Raw genomic sequence first — 15,976 nt, 5'->3', positions numbered from 1 at the left:
GAAGTTAAAGAAGATAGAAAAGACTTCAATACAACAGACAAACCCAAATCTTCAAGGTAGCTGCCGCCTGAGGCATCTCGGGCCCAGCACAGTGAACACAGTGGTGGAGCCTCACACTAACTTTCATGAGAGGCCTCAACAGCAAGGAGACACTCACTCAAATGGAGCATACTTCTCACCATACTCAGCATCATTCACCCCCATCCAATTCTCTGAGCTCAATGGAGGCACAAATAGAGTTTCCCATAATATGAAGATGCTTGCTTAATACTTCCTAATCTGGATTTACATTGCTATTTGAAATATCTAGGCAAAACTGTTTTAAGATGTGCACTGAAACTTATACTATAAGCTAGAACCATTAAATGAAATTACAGCCTATAAAAGTTTTAGCCAGATGTCATCCACCTATAAATATTTTACATAAGCGCCTAATGATCTTTGGCCAAAATGAGAGTCACCTAATGTAGCTATGACATCTACCAACAATATTGCCTTCCTATTTTAATACAGCTGAAGATTTCAAACACTATTTAAAATACATGTATTAAAAGCAAATGAAGTACAGCCCTATCACTTGCTTTTACTCTTCCCTGACGTCCTGGGACACTCACAAATCTGTTGAGACTTATTTTCATTGCCTTCCCTGGAAACATAAGGGATGCCTTCAGAGTTATCAAAAGGAACTGTTAGCTTTGCAATTAAAAAGGAGAAAAAAGGCTTCATAGCATCTACTAGACTACAAATCCCAGAAATTTCATTTAACTAGTCAAAAGACATAGCTTGAGTTTCTACATTATGCTTCCTATATGGAGTAAGAATTCTGATATACAGTAGCAGATCAGAGTTTTATACCCTATCCTAAATTTTCAAAACACCTACCCAAAACATATTTCCACCCCAAGGGTAAACCCTGAGTACGTGAATTCTCAAAACAATTCTAGGGAATTCTGCCATACTTAACTTCACTCCCAAACCCTCTCTCTATGGTTTATTAGAACTGTTATTATTAAAACAATAATGATGTAGTCATAAAACTATATGGTTTATTTTGAGAATGTAAAATAAAAACATGATGAATGGAACTCATTCAAAAAATAAACTCATAAAAATAATGTATCTTTTTATGGCCTTTACTCTCATTGCTTTAATATGCTACAGTTGTACATAGTTCAGGTACAGGTTTGGCTGCTATAACAGAGAGCTCCAAAGCACAGTAAGCTTAACAAGAAAAAAAAGTTTATCTCTCACATGAAAGACCTGAAAAGTGGCCCAGAATTTAGATGCTGGCCCTCTAATCATCTGGAACCCAAATTCCTTCTGTTCTGCTGCTTTGACATCCTCAACGTGAAGCTTCTCTGAAGCCTGCTCCACCCTCCATCCTTACATCTGCTGTCCAGTCAGAGGGGTGGGAGAAAGGGATGGGGAAGATATGATTCTTTCCCATAGACCTAACCCATCAGAACCCCTTACCTCTCATTGGTCAGGGCACAGTCGTGCTAAGCCTAACTAGCATATAAGCGCCATATGTCCCATTAAAATGTTTCTTATTGTCTAAAAAGTGGGAGAGGAGACATCAGACACAATTAGCAGTTTCTGCCTCCTATTACTATTAGAAGCTGAGAAGTGAGATGAAATCTGCATCAGTTTTAACAAGCAGAAAGAGGATACAACACTCTGCTTCCTAGGATTGCTCTCGACACCAACTGTCTTAGTTTGAACACACTGGGAAACAGACTCTGAGATGGAGATTTGTGGGCAGGAGGTTTGCTGGAAATTGTTTCTCAAGAACATTGCTTTGAGGGCACAAATCAGGAAGGGGCGGAGTTAAATTCTGGTGCAATCACAGCAGAGGCCTCAGTCTATCCCCCAGAGAGCTCTGGATCTATGCTGGCCTTTATGAATTGGCCCTAAATTGAAACATAGGGCTAGACCTTTGCACTCAACCATTGACCTTTTATCAACAGGCTGCCTTTGAGGACAGTGTTGAGTCTTGCATACTCGGGCACCCTTAGGGTAGCATCTCTCAACCCCAGCACCCTCAACATTCTGGGCTGGATGACTTTATTGTAGGACCCTGTCCTGTGTGTCATAAGATATCTGACAGCATCCCTGGCCTCTACCCACTAGATGCCAGTAGCACCATATCCCTTACTTGTGACAACCAACAATGACTCTAGACTTTGTCAAATGTCCCCAGTAGCCAATACTCTTAGCAGTTGGGGGAATGCGTGCCTCAGTCCTGAAGCAGTGATCTGGGTTGAACACCACACCATGCATGGTAGTGACCTCATGATCACACAACAGGGACAATGCTGGAGTTCCTGTCCCCATCTAATCCTCTTTCCTCAGGAAGGTTATCCACAATTTACAGAGTTCAGAAGCAATAATAAGACACCTGGTTGGATAATGATGATAAGCTGAGGAAGAAGCCAGAGGAAAGGGCCAGAGACTCTGAACTACTATTAAAACTCATCAACCAAAAAACACAACTCATCAACCTAGGGAAAATTCAAAGACAAAGACAGTTGAAGGACTCGCATTTCCAGAATGAATGTGTGGAGAAGGAATGAAGAACAAAGGAAGGCCTGCTGGGATTCAATTGCACTGCTGCACAGCAAAGCCCCAGGCTGACTCGGGGACATACTATTCTTGTCAGTCCTTTCCTGGAATTAGAGCTCTCTGAGGCCCAGAAGTGGCCTAGCCTTTCACCCGTCTCTCAGACAAAGCTCTGTCACCCTAGCGTTCATTTCCCTCCACCTCGCTTCTCACACTAACCCTTCTCAGCTTTATCTGAACTTTTCAGTTTCTGCCTCCAGCTCCTTGGGTCCCCCCACCCCAGCACCCACATTTCCTGGGAGCTTTTATAACCTAGAGCCACATTCCTCCAGGCAGTCATGGGACAGGGGACTTCATAATTGAGAGGAGGGAGGGGGACATGGAGCCTTGTGCTTTCCTCCTTTCACCTTGAGGAACACCTGGCTTCTTGCCATTAGATACTGAATGGACCAGCCTAACACCAGGAGGCCATGATAGACCTGAAATGATTATAGCAGGATTCTTCTCAAATTCCAAGCAGAAAGACATGAGAGTGAGGACAGAAAAAAAAAATAATAATAATAATAATTTAAAAACCAGGCTAGTATGAAATATTCCCAAGAATCCCCTGTTGGCTTTTCCTAAGAATGAAGGAAGAATGGTCATAACTATGCTTTTAATGAGCTGCCCCATCCAAAGATCCTGCTGCTTTCCAGGAACTTTAAAGCTGGCAACCACAACTAGGTCATACTTCTTTAAAACTCCTATCACTGTCTGGTTCCTTCAAATCATGGTATACGGATCGAATTCATCGTGAGCAGGCATTGGTGAGAACGTGACCAGATAATCCACAGCAGGAAGGCTACGCTCTCGTCTCTAATTAAACACTGCCCCTTGTGGCACCTCCTTTAATAACCATAGCTAAATTCTACAGCATTTACTGTTCCGTCACCTCTAAGGTTGTCTTAGTCCATTTTCTGTTGTTCTAACAGAATACCACAGACCGATTAATTTATAAAGAAAAGAGCTTTATTTGACCCATAAGTCTAGAGGCTGGGAAGTCCAAGGGCCTGTGCTTTTGCACCTGAAGAAGGTCTACAGCTGCATCAGAATACAGCCAGAGGGCAAGTGAGCACTGGAGAAACAGAGACAGGAAGGTGAGGCAAATCCCTTTTTTTGTGTCCTGAATTCCAGCAGGTCTTGTCTTACTCCCCATTCTCTTTCCACGAATCTATTCTGGAAACACAAGTTCTTATGCAGTGTTTGAATTTTCCCCTGAATGATGAGTTTTAACAGTCTTTGGGCCCTTTCCTCTGGCTCCTTCTTCAACTCATTACCATTATCTAACCAGATCTGTTCTTCTTGGTTTTGAACTCTCTAAATGATGTTAACCCTCAACAACTGTATTAATCTACAAACATAGGGCCCACTGCTTACAAGCCCCACCTCTCAACACTGTCACACTGGGGTTTAAATTTTCAGCACATGAATTTTGGAGCATATATTCAAATCATAGCCCTTGCCGTGCAGCTACAGTTTATATCTAGATGCCTCCCAAAGCCTCACACATTCAAAGGCAGGGCTCTTAGGCAGTGATTGGATCATGGAGGCGCTGTACTCATCAGTGGATTTGTCCACCCATAAGTCTATAGCTAAATGTGCTGTTAGGAGTTGAGGCCTTGTCGGAAGAGGTGGGTCACTGCAACTGTGACCTAGAAGGGTGTATCTCTATCCCCAGCTCCTCTTTTTGTTCTTTGCTTTTGTCCATGCCGTGAGCAGCTTTCCTCCACCAAGCCCCTGTTCCATGCCATCCTGCCTTGGAGCCAACTGACTGTGGCCTGAAACATGAGCCAAAATAAACCTCTCCTTCCTCCAAGTTGTCGATATTAAGTATTGTGTCTCAGGGGTGAGGAATGTACCAAAGACATATGTATTATCTTTTTAATCATATAAAGAAAAACCCTTACCACCACTGCCACCCCATTTTACAGATGAGGAAACTAATATAGTGCCCAAAAACACTTAGCCAGAGAGTGATGGAGGTGGGACTTGAACCCAGGAACCCAGGACTTGATCCCATATCCATTGGGATCTCTCCTCCTGCCTAGGGGTATGGTGGTGAACAGCCTGTGGGTATACTAAATAAAAATCAGCCTTAATCTCCCAGCAAGGGAAAAATTAATCACATGGACACTTGCTTAGCAACCAAATCTTGCCAAACACTAAGAAATTTTGTGCATCAGACTCCAAGGGCAATAAGCTCTGTAAGATAATCTACAAATTTGCTTTAGAAAGGGCTGAACTGGGAGCTGAAGTGCCTCTCTCTCTCTCTCTCTCTCTCTCTCTCTCTCTCTGCCCCTCTCTTCGACTCTCTGAATACTTCAGAATGCTCCATCACTCTGAGAATTTTCCCAATTTGAATGATATTTTTAAATAGAAATGTAAAACTACCTTCAGTTTGCTCTTTTGCCAGGCCAAAATTACTTCCTTTCTATAAACACTCTAAAAATATTGACTGTCTGCCCCATAACCAAGTTGGTGTTTGCTTTCATTTATGGTATTCCAAGTTGAAAAAGTACTGAAGTCAGAGTCAGAAAATCTGACTTTGACAAATCCTGGCAGTTTGGACTGAGTGGCTCATTTCAACGTGCTGGGCCTTAGCCCTTTGGTCCCCAAGTGTCAGCGAGGCCATGCACAAAATGAAAAGCCACTTGGCAGAGCGGTAGAGAGCACAGGCTTAGCAGCCAGCCTCACATCTGGCTCCTGACAGTACCACCTTCCAGGGCGTGACATTTAATTTGTTATTTAACAGCCCTAGGTCTCCATTTTCTCATTTTAAAGTGGGGATAATTACAGTGCCAACCTCAGGGAGGGGAGGTTACTCTCCCTGAGGGTTAGGGGTCTGAAGCAATGTGCTCTTTAATGGGCTGTTCTAGCCAAGGGCTGCTGCTTCCCTCGGCCTCAAGGAGGTGATCATAACTACACTGCCAATCTTGAGGAACTGATCAGGATTAAATAAGATATACAAGTAACGCTCTTAACACAGAGTCCAGAACACAGCACTCAAAAACTCACTGTTATTTTCCATAAACAGCATTATTCTTGCCACATTACCTCCCAGAATTATTCCATTACATAAACCGGTGAAGATGCTTTACATTATAAAAGTGTCTGGGAGCAAAAGTTACGATTTTACCCATTGGTTTTCACCCTCAAACCTCACTGATCAATACTACACTGATTTTCTTTGAAATGATTAAGTATTTAAATCCTTGTTTTCCAAGAAAAGAAAATGAAGGTTACTTTTGTTTTTCTTTGCCGGGATTTCTAAAACTTTCCTTGTATCTGTCTACAAAAGAATTCTTTCCAACTGACTTCTTTCACAACCAAATTTTCTGTTGGTAAGGAAACTAATATAAATCTTTATAATCTCAAAGGTTCCAGGCAGGCTTCCTTATTTGTTAGGATAGTTCTAGCTGCTGTAAGGGGTAAATTCAACAATCTCAGTGGTTTAATTAATACAGGATAGTTTATAAATGCATTTCATATAGAGAGCAGAACAGGTTGTACTGTTCAGTGTGCATGGATGTGTACACAGTGCGAAGGAGTCCGAAGGGGTCGCTGCTCTAGTTTTCCAAAGACTTGGGCCTCAGAAGCTTATCACCTTCAACATAGGGCACCAAAGTCACGCTGGGTATCAAGAACCAGCTGTCAGACAGGGAGCCAGGGGAGAAAGAAAACATGCGTGCTTCTTAACTATGTCAACTCAAAAGTGACACAGGTCATTTCCTCTCATATCCTGTTGGACAGATAGCCCCACTCAGATACGAAAGGGGTCTAGCTAGAAAGTGGGGCTGGACCCTGCCTGAGAGCCCACTCCTAGCACCTGTGGACAGCTAGCAATCTCTACTTCACTCTCTCAATATGGCTGTGGTCAGATGTTTTATTTCTTTGCCTTCTGCCAAATGACTTTTTCCAGACACATAAGTCATAAGCCTTTAAAAAAGTCACTTAAGAGATAAAGTTAATAATTTAAGATAGAAGTTTAATCCCATTGCTCACCTCATTTTCTTCCTGTGCCAATCAATGGAGCAAAGACCCTATAAGAATTGAAACTTTTTCATCTGTTACTATTCAACATGTTCATATCTTAATAGCTAATGTCTCATTTGAGGAAAAAAATGTAAAACACTTAGAATGGTGCCAGGCATGAGATACATGCCAAAATCAAGCAGTGGCTACGATTTCATTCTAGTCACAAGTGAAAATATAAAGTGAAAGAGGCCAGAGCAGTGCGAAGAGAAAGAGCCAGTTGGTACAGTAACCCTGTGAGATCCCACTACTTCAAACCTCAGGGAGAGTAACTCTAACTCTGTCTTACTAGGCTTTCTCATGCCCATTGTGGATTAGGCCAACAGACGCCAACATTTTTGGCACCAGGGACCAGTTTTATGGAAGACAGTTTTTCCACAGAGTGGGAAGATAACTTTTTTTCAGACATTAGATTCTCCTAAGGACTCCACAACCTAGATCCGTCACATGCACAGTTCACAGGATTCGAGCTCCTATGAGAATCTAATGCCACCACTGATCTGCCAGGAGGTGAAGCTCAGGTGGTAATGCAAATGGTGGGGAGCAGTTCTAAATACAGATGAAGCTTCACTTACTTGCCCACTCCTCACCTCGTGCCCAGTTCCTAACAAGCCAAGGACCACTAGCAGTCGGGGACCCCTGGATTAGACCATACCCTTCTCCCCAGACCTGGACACTGAGACACACAGAGGTCCCTTTCTGGAACACCAGTGTGGATTGTATTGGCATGTAGTAGAAGTTGGAATTCTTCATATCACCTGTATTTTTCCACTGAGCTATATAATAGATTTTGACCTCATTCTCTCTGCTTCTTAAGCAATTCCAAGGGAAAATTTGGTTGATTCTTTTTCTTTTGTAGCTTATTATATGACTATATGGGTCAGATCTTAGGATACAAATCATTACTTTTCTTACTGTCGTGGTGTTTAGCATTCCTTCACAAACACTCTCAATAACAATATCTGCTCCAAGAAAATTAGATTTTCCCCTCCCTCTTAAAACTTTCACCACCTTTCTTTATCCAATATTTAGTTTATCGACTTCAAGATGGTTAGGTCATTAAAATTAAAACCTTTAAGGAAAATATCAAAGTGGAGAAATGAGCTCATATTCAGTGAAACTGGATTGGTAAAGGCATGTGGAATTGTCAAGAAACAAATGTGACAAGAAGTTAATCAACTTATTTTTATTTTATTTTATTTTTCTCAGAAATAGAGTTTAATGTTTGAAGTGACTCATTTACTAAGCCTCTTCCAGTGCCTACTTTTTTTTAGAGAATAGAACGACAGTATTTTGGTGGTTAATTCAAGAAATAATCCCTAAGAATTATGCTTATTGTAGAACTTGGAGAGAAAGAGGGTTAGGGTTAGAGTTAGGGTTAGTGTGAGGGTGAGGTAGGATTAGAGCGATTTTCCCCTTCAATTTTTCTAAATCTTCAATTTAGACTTAGGCAGCCAATTCAGTGGGCAAGCAGGATTGAGTTTTGTTACATATAGAACATTATTTATCTCTCTCTTTGCTTTTGCTTGGTTAGGTACTCCTATTGTGTTAGGGACCTTCTAGATCAGTTTTTTTTTTAATCCTGTTTTTTGTGATTTGGGGGATGATAAGGAAATGTCCATAGAATTGATCAAGATGCTCCCTGAAAAGATAGCATTCTTCAGGAGCACCACAGGATATGGCAGGAAGCTAGAGGATCCAGATAGTTACCGTCCCGGGGAACAAGGTCTCTGATTTTGCACATGCCATTGTAAGAACAACCAGGAATATAACCAACACATACATCCACCTTAGGAAAAGTTCCCTGGTATATGAAACTCATTTACTACTGATTCCAAGATGTAAATTTTCACTTGTAAACTGTAGTACAAAACACCCACCAGCACCATAGGCACATGCAGCATGCTATTAGCGTTACATCAGCTCATTTGGATGTCAAGAACCACACATCATAACCATCACAGGGAACTGCAAGCAACTTTCTTAAATTGGAAAAAGATACAGAATCCTCTTCACCACAGGCCCCACAACAATCTGCAAATTGAGGGCTATGTTTGCCAGATATATATTCTCTGTAAGAATCATCTCTTTGACCATGGATCATCCTCTCTTTGAGTAATTTGCTGAATCAACTAAAGTCAGGCCAAAAGAATTCCATTTGGCGCAATCCAGCGTGTGGTGCTTCCATGGAACAGTGTGGTGTCCGTGTGGAACTCACTAACCCAAGGCAGAGCCTGGGATATGGTGCTGATTAGAGATATCTTCAATCCAAATTTATACCCTACAACTAAAACATTAGCAATCTCAAACAGCTTTTGCAATTCCATTCCCTGATTCATTGGCAAGAGAGATTGAGTGATGATGGTGGTGGAGAGGAGGTGGAAAAGACAGGATTTTTTAAATTACCCATCAAAAGCAACTTAATCTTCTCATTTAAAACTCTGTGGCCAAGTCAATCTCTTTTGGTTCAATAGTTGTTCAAAGCCTATACCTCTTACAGGGAAGATTCTCGATGCCTTAAGAGGATTGCCCTCCCCCAATCACATCTATATCAAGATGATACTTTGGTGCAGGACTATTTAAATATCCTCCAGAGATGGACAAAAGTGCCTCTGATATACACATTACCCTCTACCCAAGGTCCCCTAGCTCAGATGTCTGGGCCTCAGTCTCTGTCTATACTCTTACCAGAGTGCAGGTGGCCTTGATTGTCATGACTTGGGACCCCCCTTAATGGAACACTCATGGACAATGAGTGATTGGTAGTGGGGTGTCCATCTGCCCTCTTGAGCTATTTCTGGCTCCCATGGCTTCCCTGAATTGTGCCTGTCACTCCCTCTTGGCACCCACCATGAAGTCACCTGCCCTCCTCACCTACAAAGTCCCTTCTTTGTTTCGGTCATCCAGGTGCCAAGCACTGTTGGCTACTCCCCACATGTCTCATTGAGGACACCAGGGAACAGAGGGAGAATATGAGAATTCCGTATTTCCTCAGTACCATTATTGACATCACTGTTCTACCACCATTCAGGTGAACCCTGAAATGTAGTCTCCTCTTAAAGTTATCAGCAGGAATCAGGGTAGGATTCCTTCTGGGATTCTCCATTCTCCATTCTCCAGGGCTTATTCTTGAGCTAACTGTAATTTTGCATCTTGAGCATGATGACGTTGTGTGTGTTGCTAAGGTAATGCTGCTATCACAGATAAATTATGAAATCTTTTGATTACCTCAGAGCCATCTGATCAGAAACATGATTACAAGGATTATATCCTTTCATCCTCATGTGTCCCTCCACAGTCGAGGGGAGAGCATGATATGAGGGTATAGGTCACTAAGGCTTATCTTAGACTTCTGCCTTCCACACAGAATAGGCTACATCAACTGCCTGGCCCTGCCTGGGCCTGATCTCTGCAACAATATTACTTTCTAGCAAGAAGAAATCCAAAGCACCATCGTTTTCCAGGTGATCAAACATGACACACCACAGCATGCAAGTGCCTTGGACTTCCCACTAACTCCCAAATAGCTCCCAGTACTTTTTACCTTCTTCCTGGTTATGTAAGTAAAAACGAATTTTAAACTGGCTGCATCAATTTCTAAAAGGAGTAAAAAGGGACTTAGGGGGACTTGGAGTATAGCTCAAGGCTGGAACCCTTGTCTAGCATGTGTAAGACCTTGGGTTCAATCCCTAGCACCACAAAAAAAAAAAAAAAAGAAAACCAAAATTAAGAGATTTTTCTTCCTCACTATCCTTGTTCAGAGTTCATAAACTGAAATTTTCACCAATAGGGATCTTCAGAAAAGATGATGAATGAGATAAATGAATTTTAAATGAGTTTTATCTCCCAAGCTTCTGAAGCCACTGACTCTCAACTACCAGCCCAGTTAAATGTCTTGGTTAAAACTGCAGTGCAGAACTAACAGCTGTAAAAATAATACTTGCCTTTGAGTTGAATCAAATGATAAGAGTTGGCTTTTCTGACGTACATGCCTCAGTAGCCTTGAGTCAGGGCAAACAGGCTCACTTCCTGATTTGCAATCTTCCAAAAGGGCCTTGACCACAGCCTGTGGGACACTTTGCCCCCACTCTAACAGACTAAGCCTCCACCCAGCTCCTGGGACGCCTTGTGCATGACTCCTAAGCCATTGCTACCCCATCGACCAACCTCATGCTTTCCCACTGAGACCAGCATCACACAAACCCAAAGAGAGAACAGAGAGGTGGAGAAGATTTGGGGGAGAGCAACAGGAAGATTAGGAGCAAATAACAATAGAGTTTGCACATACATTCCCAACCCTCCCATTACGCCACAGTTCTTTGACATAGTTTCTGATACTCCCTGTCTTACCACTCACTCCCCACATTCTCACCACCACTCCCCAAAGGAAGGGTAGGAAAAGCCACCCACTCCCACCTAGTGAATAATTTCAATTTGTTCTGCTACACAGATCCAACTCCCCAAGAAGAGAATTGGGCACTTGACTCTATGAGGTGGCCTGTAAGTGTGGTGGTTGTTTGGTTTTGTTCTTAGTAGTGAAAAGAGAACAGCTGTTACAAATAAGAGAGGAAAAGGCAATCTATAATTTGGAATTGCTCAGATGTCTCAGCCACTGAGTTTTGCTTGAGATAACCTGACCTGGCTAGACCCTAGATATGGAATCTTCACACTCACAACTGAGCAACAAAAGTTTCAGAAAAAGCAGAACCCACAAACAACAGAATTGAAAGATTTGCAATGCTCTTAAATCAGTCAAGGAAGGGTCCAAAGATCAAGGACTTCCTGGAATTAATTACCAGCAATGACAGTCCTAACACCCAAGGAAACCGAGCTTTCTCCTGCAAAGGCCTTGGTGCTTCCTTTGTCCCTCTCTGCTGGGGTTCATTTACAGGTGACCCAAGCATTCAGTCCAGAGTTTCAGATGAAATATAAAGAAATTTCATTACAAAACACTGACTACAATGAGTACTTTACAAGTGCCAAGATCTGTCACACTGTGTCTTTCAATCTGATCCATAGCTCCTTCTTTGCCATCCTGGTCACGGATTAGGTAGGATTCTTTCTGGCTGATTTTTCCAGACTTAGAGCTCAAACTGGGCTGTGCTACTGCAACACTGAATGTGATGACCCTGAGGCTTTGCTGTTAAGCTAACACTAACTACTACAACAGGTAAACTCTGAAATCTTTGCTCTCCACAATCACTCAAAAGCAGATTGATGAAGACTCTGCCATCTTCAAGGCAGATGGTTGAAGATGGTTCCCAAGGTCACCATGGCCCGTGATGTGAAGCCAGAAAAGGAGCAGAGTACAGGTAGTGGATCACAGAGGAAGTATTTATGGGTCAGGCCTGGAAGTAATGTAGATGACTTCACCTGGAATCTCATTAGATGGCCAGAATTCAGTCATATGGTCCCCCTGGGTGCAAAGGTGGTTGAGAAACATAGTCTTGTTTGGGCAGCAACTTTCTGAAAGTATTCTATGGAAGAGAGGCATGAATCATGTGTGGATAGCGATCTAGCTCCTCTACAATGAAGATGGAAGAGGTGATGGGGACAGTAGTTACCATTTACTGTGTTCCAGAACCTTGCTAAATGCTTGACAAATAATTTCTCATTGGATCTTCAGAATAACACTATGAAATACATCCTATTATTGCACTTTTAAAGATAAAAATGCTGAGGCTCAGAAACAAGTGACTTGACCAATATCACATGGCTAGCCAGGGAAAAACAAGAATTAAAGTCCTAGAATATCTGACCATAAAGCCTGTGTGCTTAAGCACTATCTTATTTGGCTTCTCTTAAGTTTGGCTATAGCTGTTTGATTAGTTTCTTCCTCCCTGAGTTGTTTATCTTAATACCAAAGAAGTTCCTACTCACCAGAAAACTTGGAACGTTGCTTGAGTGAGGGAATCATCTGGGATCCATAAAATTCCTTTGTACTTTGAAGCTAATTCTTCTTTTCCATTTACAGATGCCTGGATCTCCCACTCACCAAAATCTTCTTCAATCAGACTCTCTTTCTTGGATTTCATGGGTGGAAAGACCCTGGCCAGCTCCCTGGGGTGGTTCATCACACCCAAGTCTTTCCTGATGAACTTGCCTCAAGTCTTTGAAGGTACTTTTTGTTGCTGTTGGAGCTCATCCAACAAAAAGGTCTTTCCAAAAATGCCCTGTCACTTTTCATAGTCCTCTCCCCAAGTCTCAGATGTCACAAATCTCTCCTAACTCACGGTTTCCCTGAAACACTGTTTTTAGGCTCTGTTTTGCAGTCTGTTACTTTTGTTCCTCCCTGGAGAAATGACACCTTCAAAACCTAACACATAAGCTTAAAACTGCTCTCTCCAAATTAAACCTGTGTAGTCTTCATGTTGGAGAAGTAGCTGAGGTGAAATCAGGGGAAAAGTTCATAAAAATGCAGGCTGCAAATGCCTTCATTTTGGTGGATTTCTTTTTTATTGTGGGGTAATTCAATCAGCGAATGTCAATCAGGGACTTTTTCACATAAATTCAACAGACATTTCAGTCTCTCATTTTGGAATTTCAAATACTAATAACTGACCAATTTCAGATCTTTGCTTGTTTCTTACAATGACAGAAGCCTGGACAATTCTTTTCTTCTCAGAGCTCAACTGTGATGTAACCTGCACCGCAAAACTGAACCTTAAAAATTTAGATTTTTTTTTTCTTTTAGAGATAAGTGACTTCAAACTTCTGCCTGCTAAGTGCATAACCAGCACCCGCTCAGTTCCTTAGCCCAGAGGAAGTGACAGAATATGCAGATACTGGCCCAGGAGGTTGAGGCCCTATTTCCCTTGCACAGAGAAGGGAGAGATTGAGCTGAACATGACTGGAAGCAATAAAAGCAGAAATGTGGGGCTGGGGATTTAGTTCAGTGGTCCTGCCCCCTGCCCTGCAAGCGCAAGGACCCAAGTTTGATCCCTGGTACCTCCCCCCCCCAAAAAAAACCCCAGAAATGTGTATTGTTGTGTGGTATTATTCCCCCTCCTCTTTGTTCTTTGTTATTAAAAGACCTCTACATTCCTGTACAGGGGGAGATGCTGATTTGAAACAATGAGGTCCCTCCTTTTTCCTTTTCACCAAAATAAATGGCCTTTGTAATTTGGTTAGTGGGAGCAAACTAACATGAGTGTATGGCTCTAAGTGGCCCATTCCAATGTCATCAGAGGAGTGCTCAGATCCAACTCTTCAACCAATAGAGCTTTTGTGTTCAACTTATTTTCTATGACCTACAGAGCCCCCATTTGACACTGATTCTCTTTTCTTCTTTTCTACAGACACATTTAACACATCACATCACCCTTGTTATACTGTGCTAATGCTTGACTGCTGAGAAATCTTGATGCTGGATGATCTCACATTCTACTTTCTTCAAGAATCTTCACAAACTTAAACAATTGGGAATGGTGTGTGTGTGTGTGTGTGTGTGTGTGTGTGTGTGTGTGTGTGTCTATGTATGTCCTTTCTTCCTCTGGCAATCATGAGCCTATTTCCCAGAGCCCATTGAAGTACCTACTACATTCCCATAGTAACTATATTTCCAGAATGTTCCTGGTCCAAATCAGATTTGAGATTGCCTCTGGTTCATCCCTACACGGCTCCTGCCTTTGGTAGAGGTGCTCTGGGCAATATGATGCTCAACAAATATTATCTCCCTATGCCTAAAGCCCAAAATCACCACTGCCATTCTAAGTTGTCAATATAACATGTAAGAAACATTCATTAAATGTTGTAAGTTGAAAGTGTTTATTTACCTCCACTGTGTGCCAAATGCCACAAAATTTATAGTATGGAGAAAAAATACATAAATCCTTGAGGACGTAAGCAATGAGGAATTATAGTTAATTAAATTTTGGAAGCTGAAAAGCAGATGGACTGCTGATAACTGACTTAGGAAAATAAACCCTAAGTGGACAGCGGGGAAATTAGAGGAAAATCAACCCACACTGTAGCAGGCTCAGGGGCAGGAGACTCTTGCTGCCTCTAAAAGAAATGCAGATAAGGTGAAAACAGATGTTTTTTAGCAGTCTGTATGACTTAGTATTTCTTTTATCTACTGCTGCATACATAAAAACAGACTAAACATTTAATGGTTGAAAATAACATTTTGTTTTGGTCACAGTTTTATGGATCAGGAATTCAAGAAGGGCTCAGCTGACCAGGTCATCTCAGCTCCTAGGGGCAACTGCTTGGGCAGCTGAAGGAGCAGATCCACTTCCAAAATCCCCTGTCACTCCTGCTCGGGCACCTTAGTGATCCTTGGCCTCTCTCTTTATGAGATGGACAATTTGGGTGTCAATCTCCCTGGATCAAGGGGTGCCTCGAGAATCGGTAAAGCGTACTCTGGGTTGTGCCTGAGTCTCCTTTCCCAAGAGCGAGTATGTTTTTCTGCAGCTGTCACCCACTGACGTCAGGGTGTGGGCTCTGCAGCCTTTGAATGCAGACTCACACCAGTGGCCCTCCGGAGGGCTTTGGGGTCTTCACCTTTGGACTGGGGCTGTATCCCTGGTCCCTCTCTCATTCTGAGCATCTTGGACTGAGCAGCTACTGGCTCTCCTGGCTTTCCAGCATGCAGACAGCCCCTGAAGAACTTTTCAGCATCTGTGATCATGTCAGCCAATTGAAAACATCCTTATCTGTCTGACACATGATTTTAAAAAATACAATGAATGTTTAAATTTTTTTTAATTCATTACAGTAAAAGACACATTGCAATGAATCTGTGTTAGTTACTTTTCTCTGGTTGCTGAGACAAAATATCTGGCACCCAAAATTAGAGGAGAAAGGGTTTATTAGAGTTCATAGAAGTTTCAGTCCATAATCGGCTGGCTCCGAGGCTGGGATGGCCAACAAGCATTGCAGAAGAGAAACAGCATGGTGCACACAAGGCAGCAAGGGCAACAGGAAGGTTTAACAGCGTCTTTCTGCCCCTTTTATCTTAGTCAGAGTCCCGGGATTAGGGCGTAAGAAACCAATCACTCACTGTAGTGGTTTAGTAATCACTGGCCCTTAACCCCAGCGTCACACATTCCAGATTCAACTACCTCTGAAAAAGAAAGTCCTACCTCATCTGCATGAGGCTTTGGGGGCACATCTAAGCACAAACCATAGCAGAATCCCCCTCACTTTGAATACATTTATCCCATCATCCTTGCCACTATCTGAAGCTGTTCTGGAGCCTTTCCAGAGTGTCTTTAGTTGTGCTGACATGGCTGCCTCCATATTCTGAATCCACTCAAAACATATACCTTTTATGGTCATTTTGACTTTAGGGAAGAGCCCGAAGTCATAAGGTGTCAAATCCAGTGAATAAGGTAGATGAAGA

General features: G+C 42.3%; 2 long non-coding RNA genes across 7 annotated transcripts in view; one reads left to right on the top strand and one right to left on the bottom strand.

Annotated features, from left to right (window-relative positions):
* The window catches only part of LOC101712638 (uncharacterized), a 313,187-nt gene that overhangs the window by 181,670 nt on the left and 115,541 nt on the right, over positions 1-15,976 (bottom strand). The window lies entirely within an intron of this gene.
* On the top strand, positions 11,560-14,460 carry LOC147828843 (uncharacterized). Its single transcript, XR_015450047.1, has 3 exons — positions 11,560-11,942; positions 12,605-12,748; positions 13,929-14,460. It is a non-coding gene; the product is annotated as an uncharacterized LOC147828843 (long non-coding RNA).

The sequence above is a fragment of the Heterocephalus glaber genome, unplaced genomic scaffold (genome assembly GCF_053883595.1).
Source record: "Heterocephalus glaber isolate CG9 unplaced genomic scaffold, H.glaber_assembly_v1.0 deba00000901, whole genome shotgun sequence".
Lineage (NCBI taxonomy): Eukaryota > Metazoa > Chordata > Mammalia > Rodentia > Bathyergidae > Heterocephalus > Heterocephalus glaber.
Note: the sequence above shows the minus strand (reverse complement) of the source record. Positions and strands in the feature narration are given on the sequence as shown.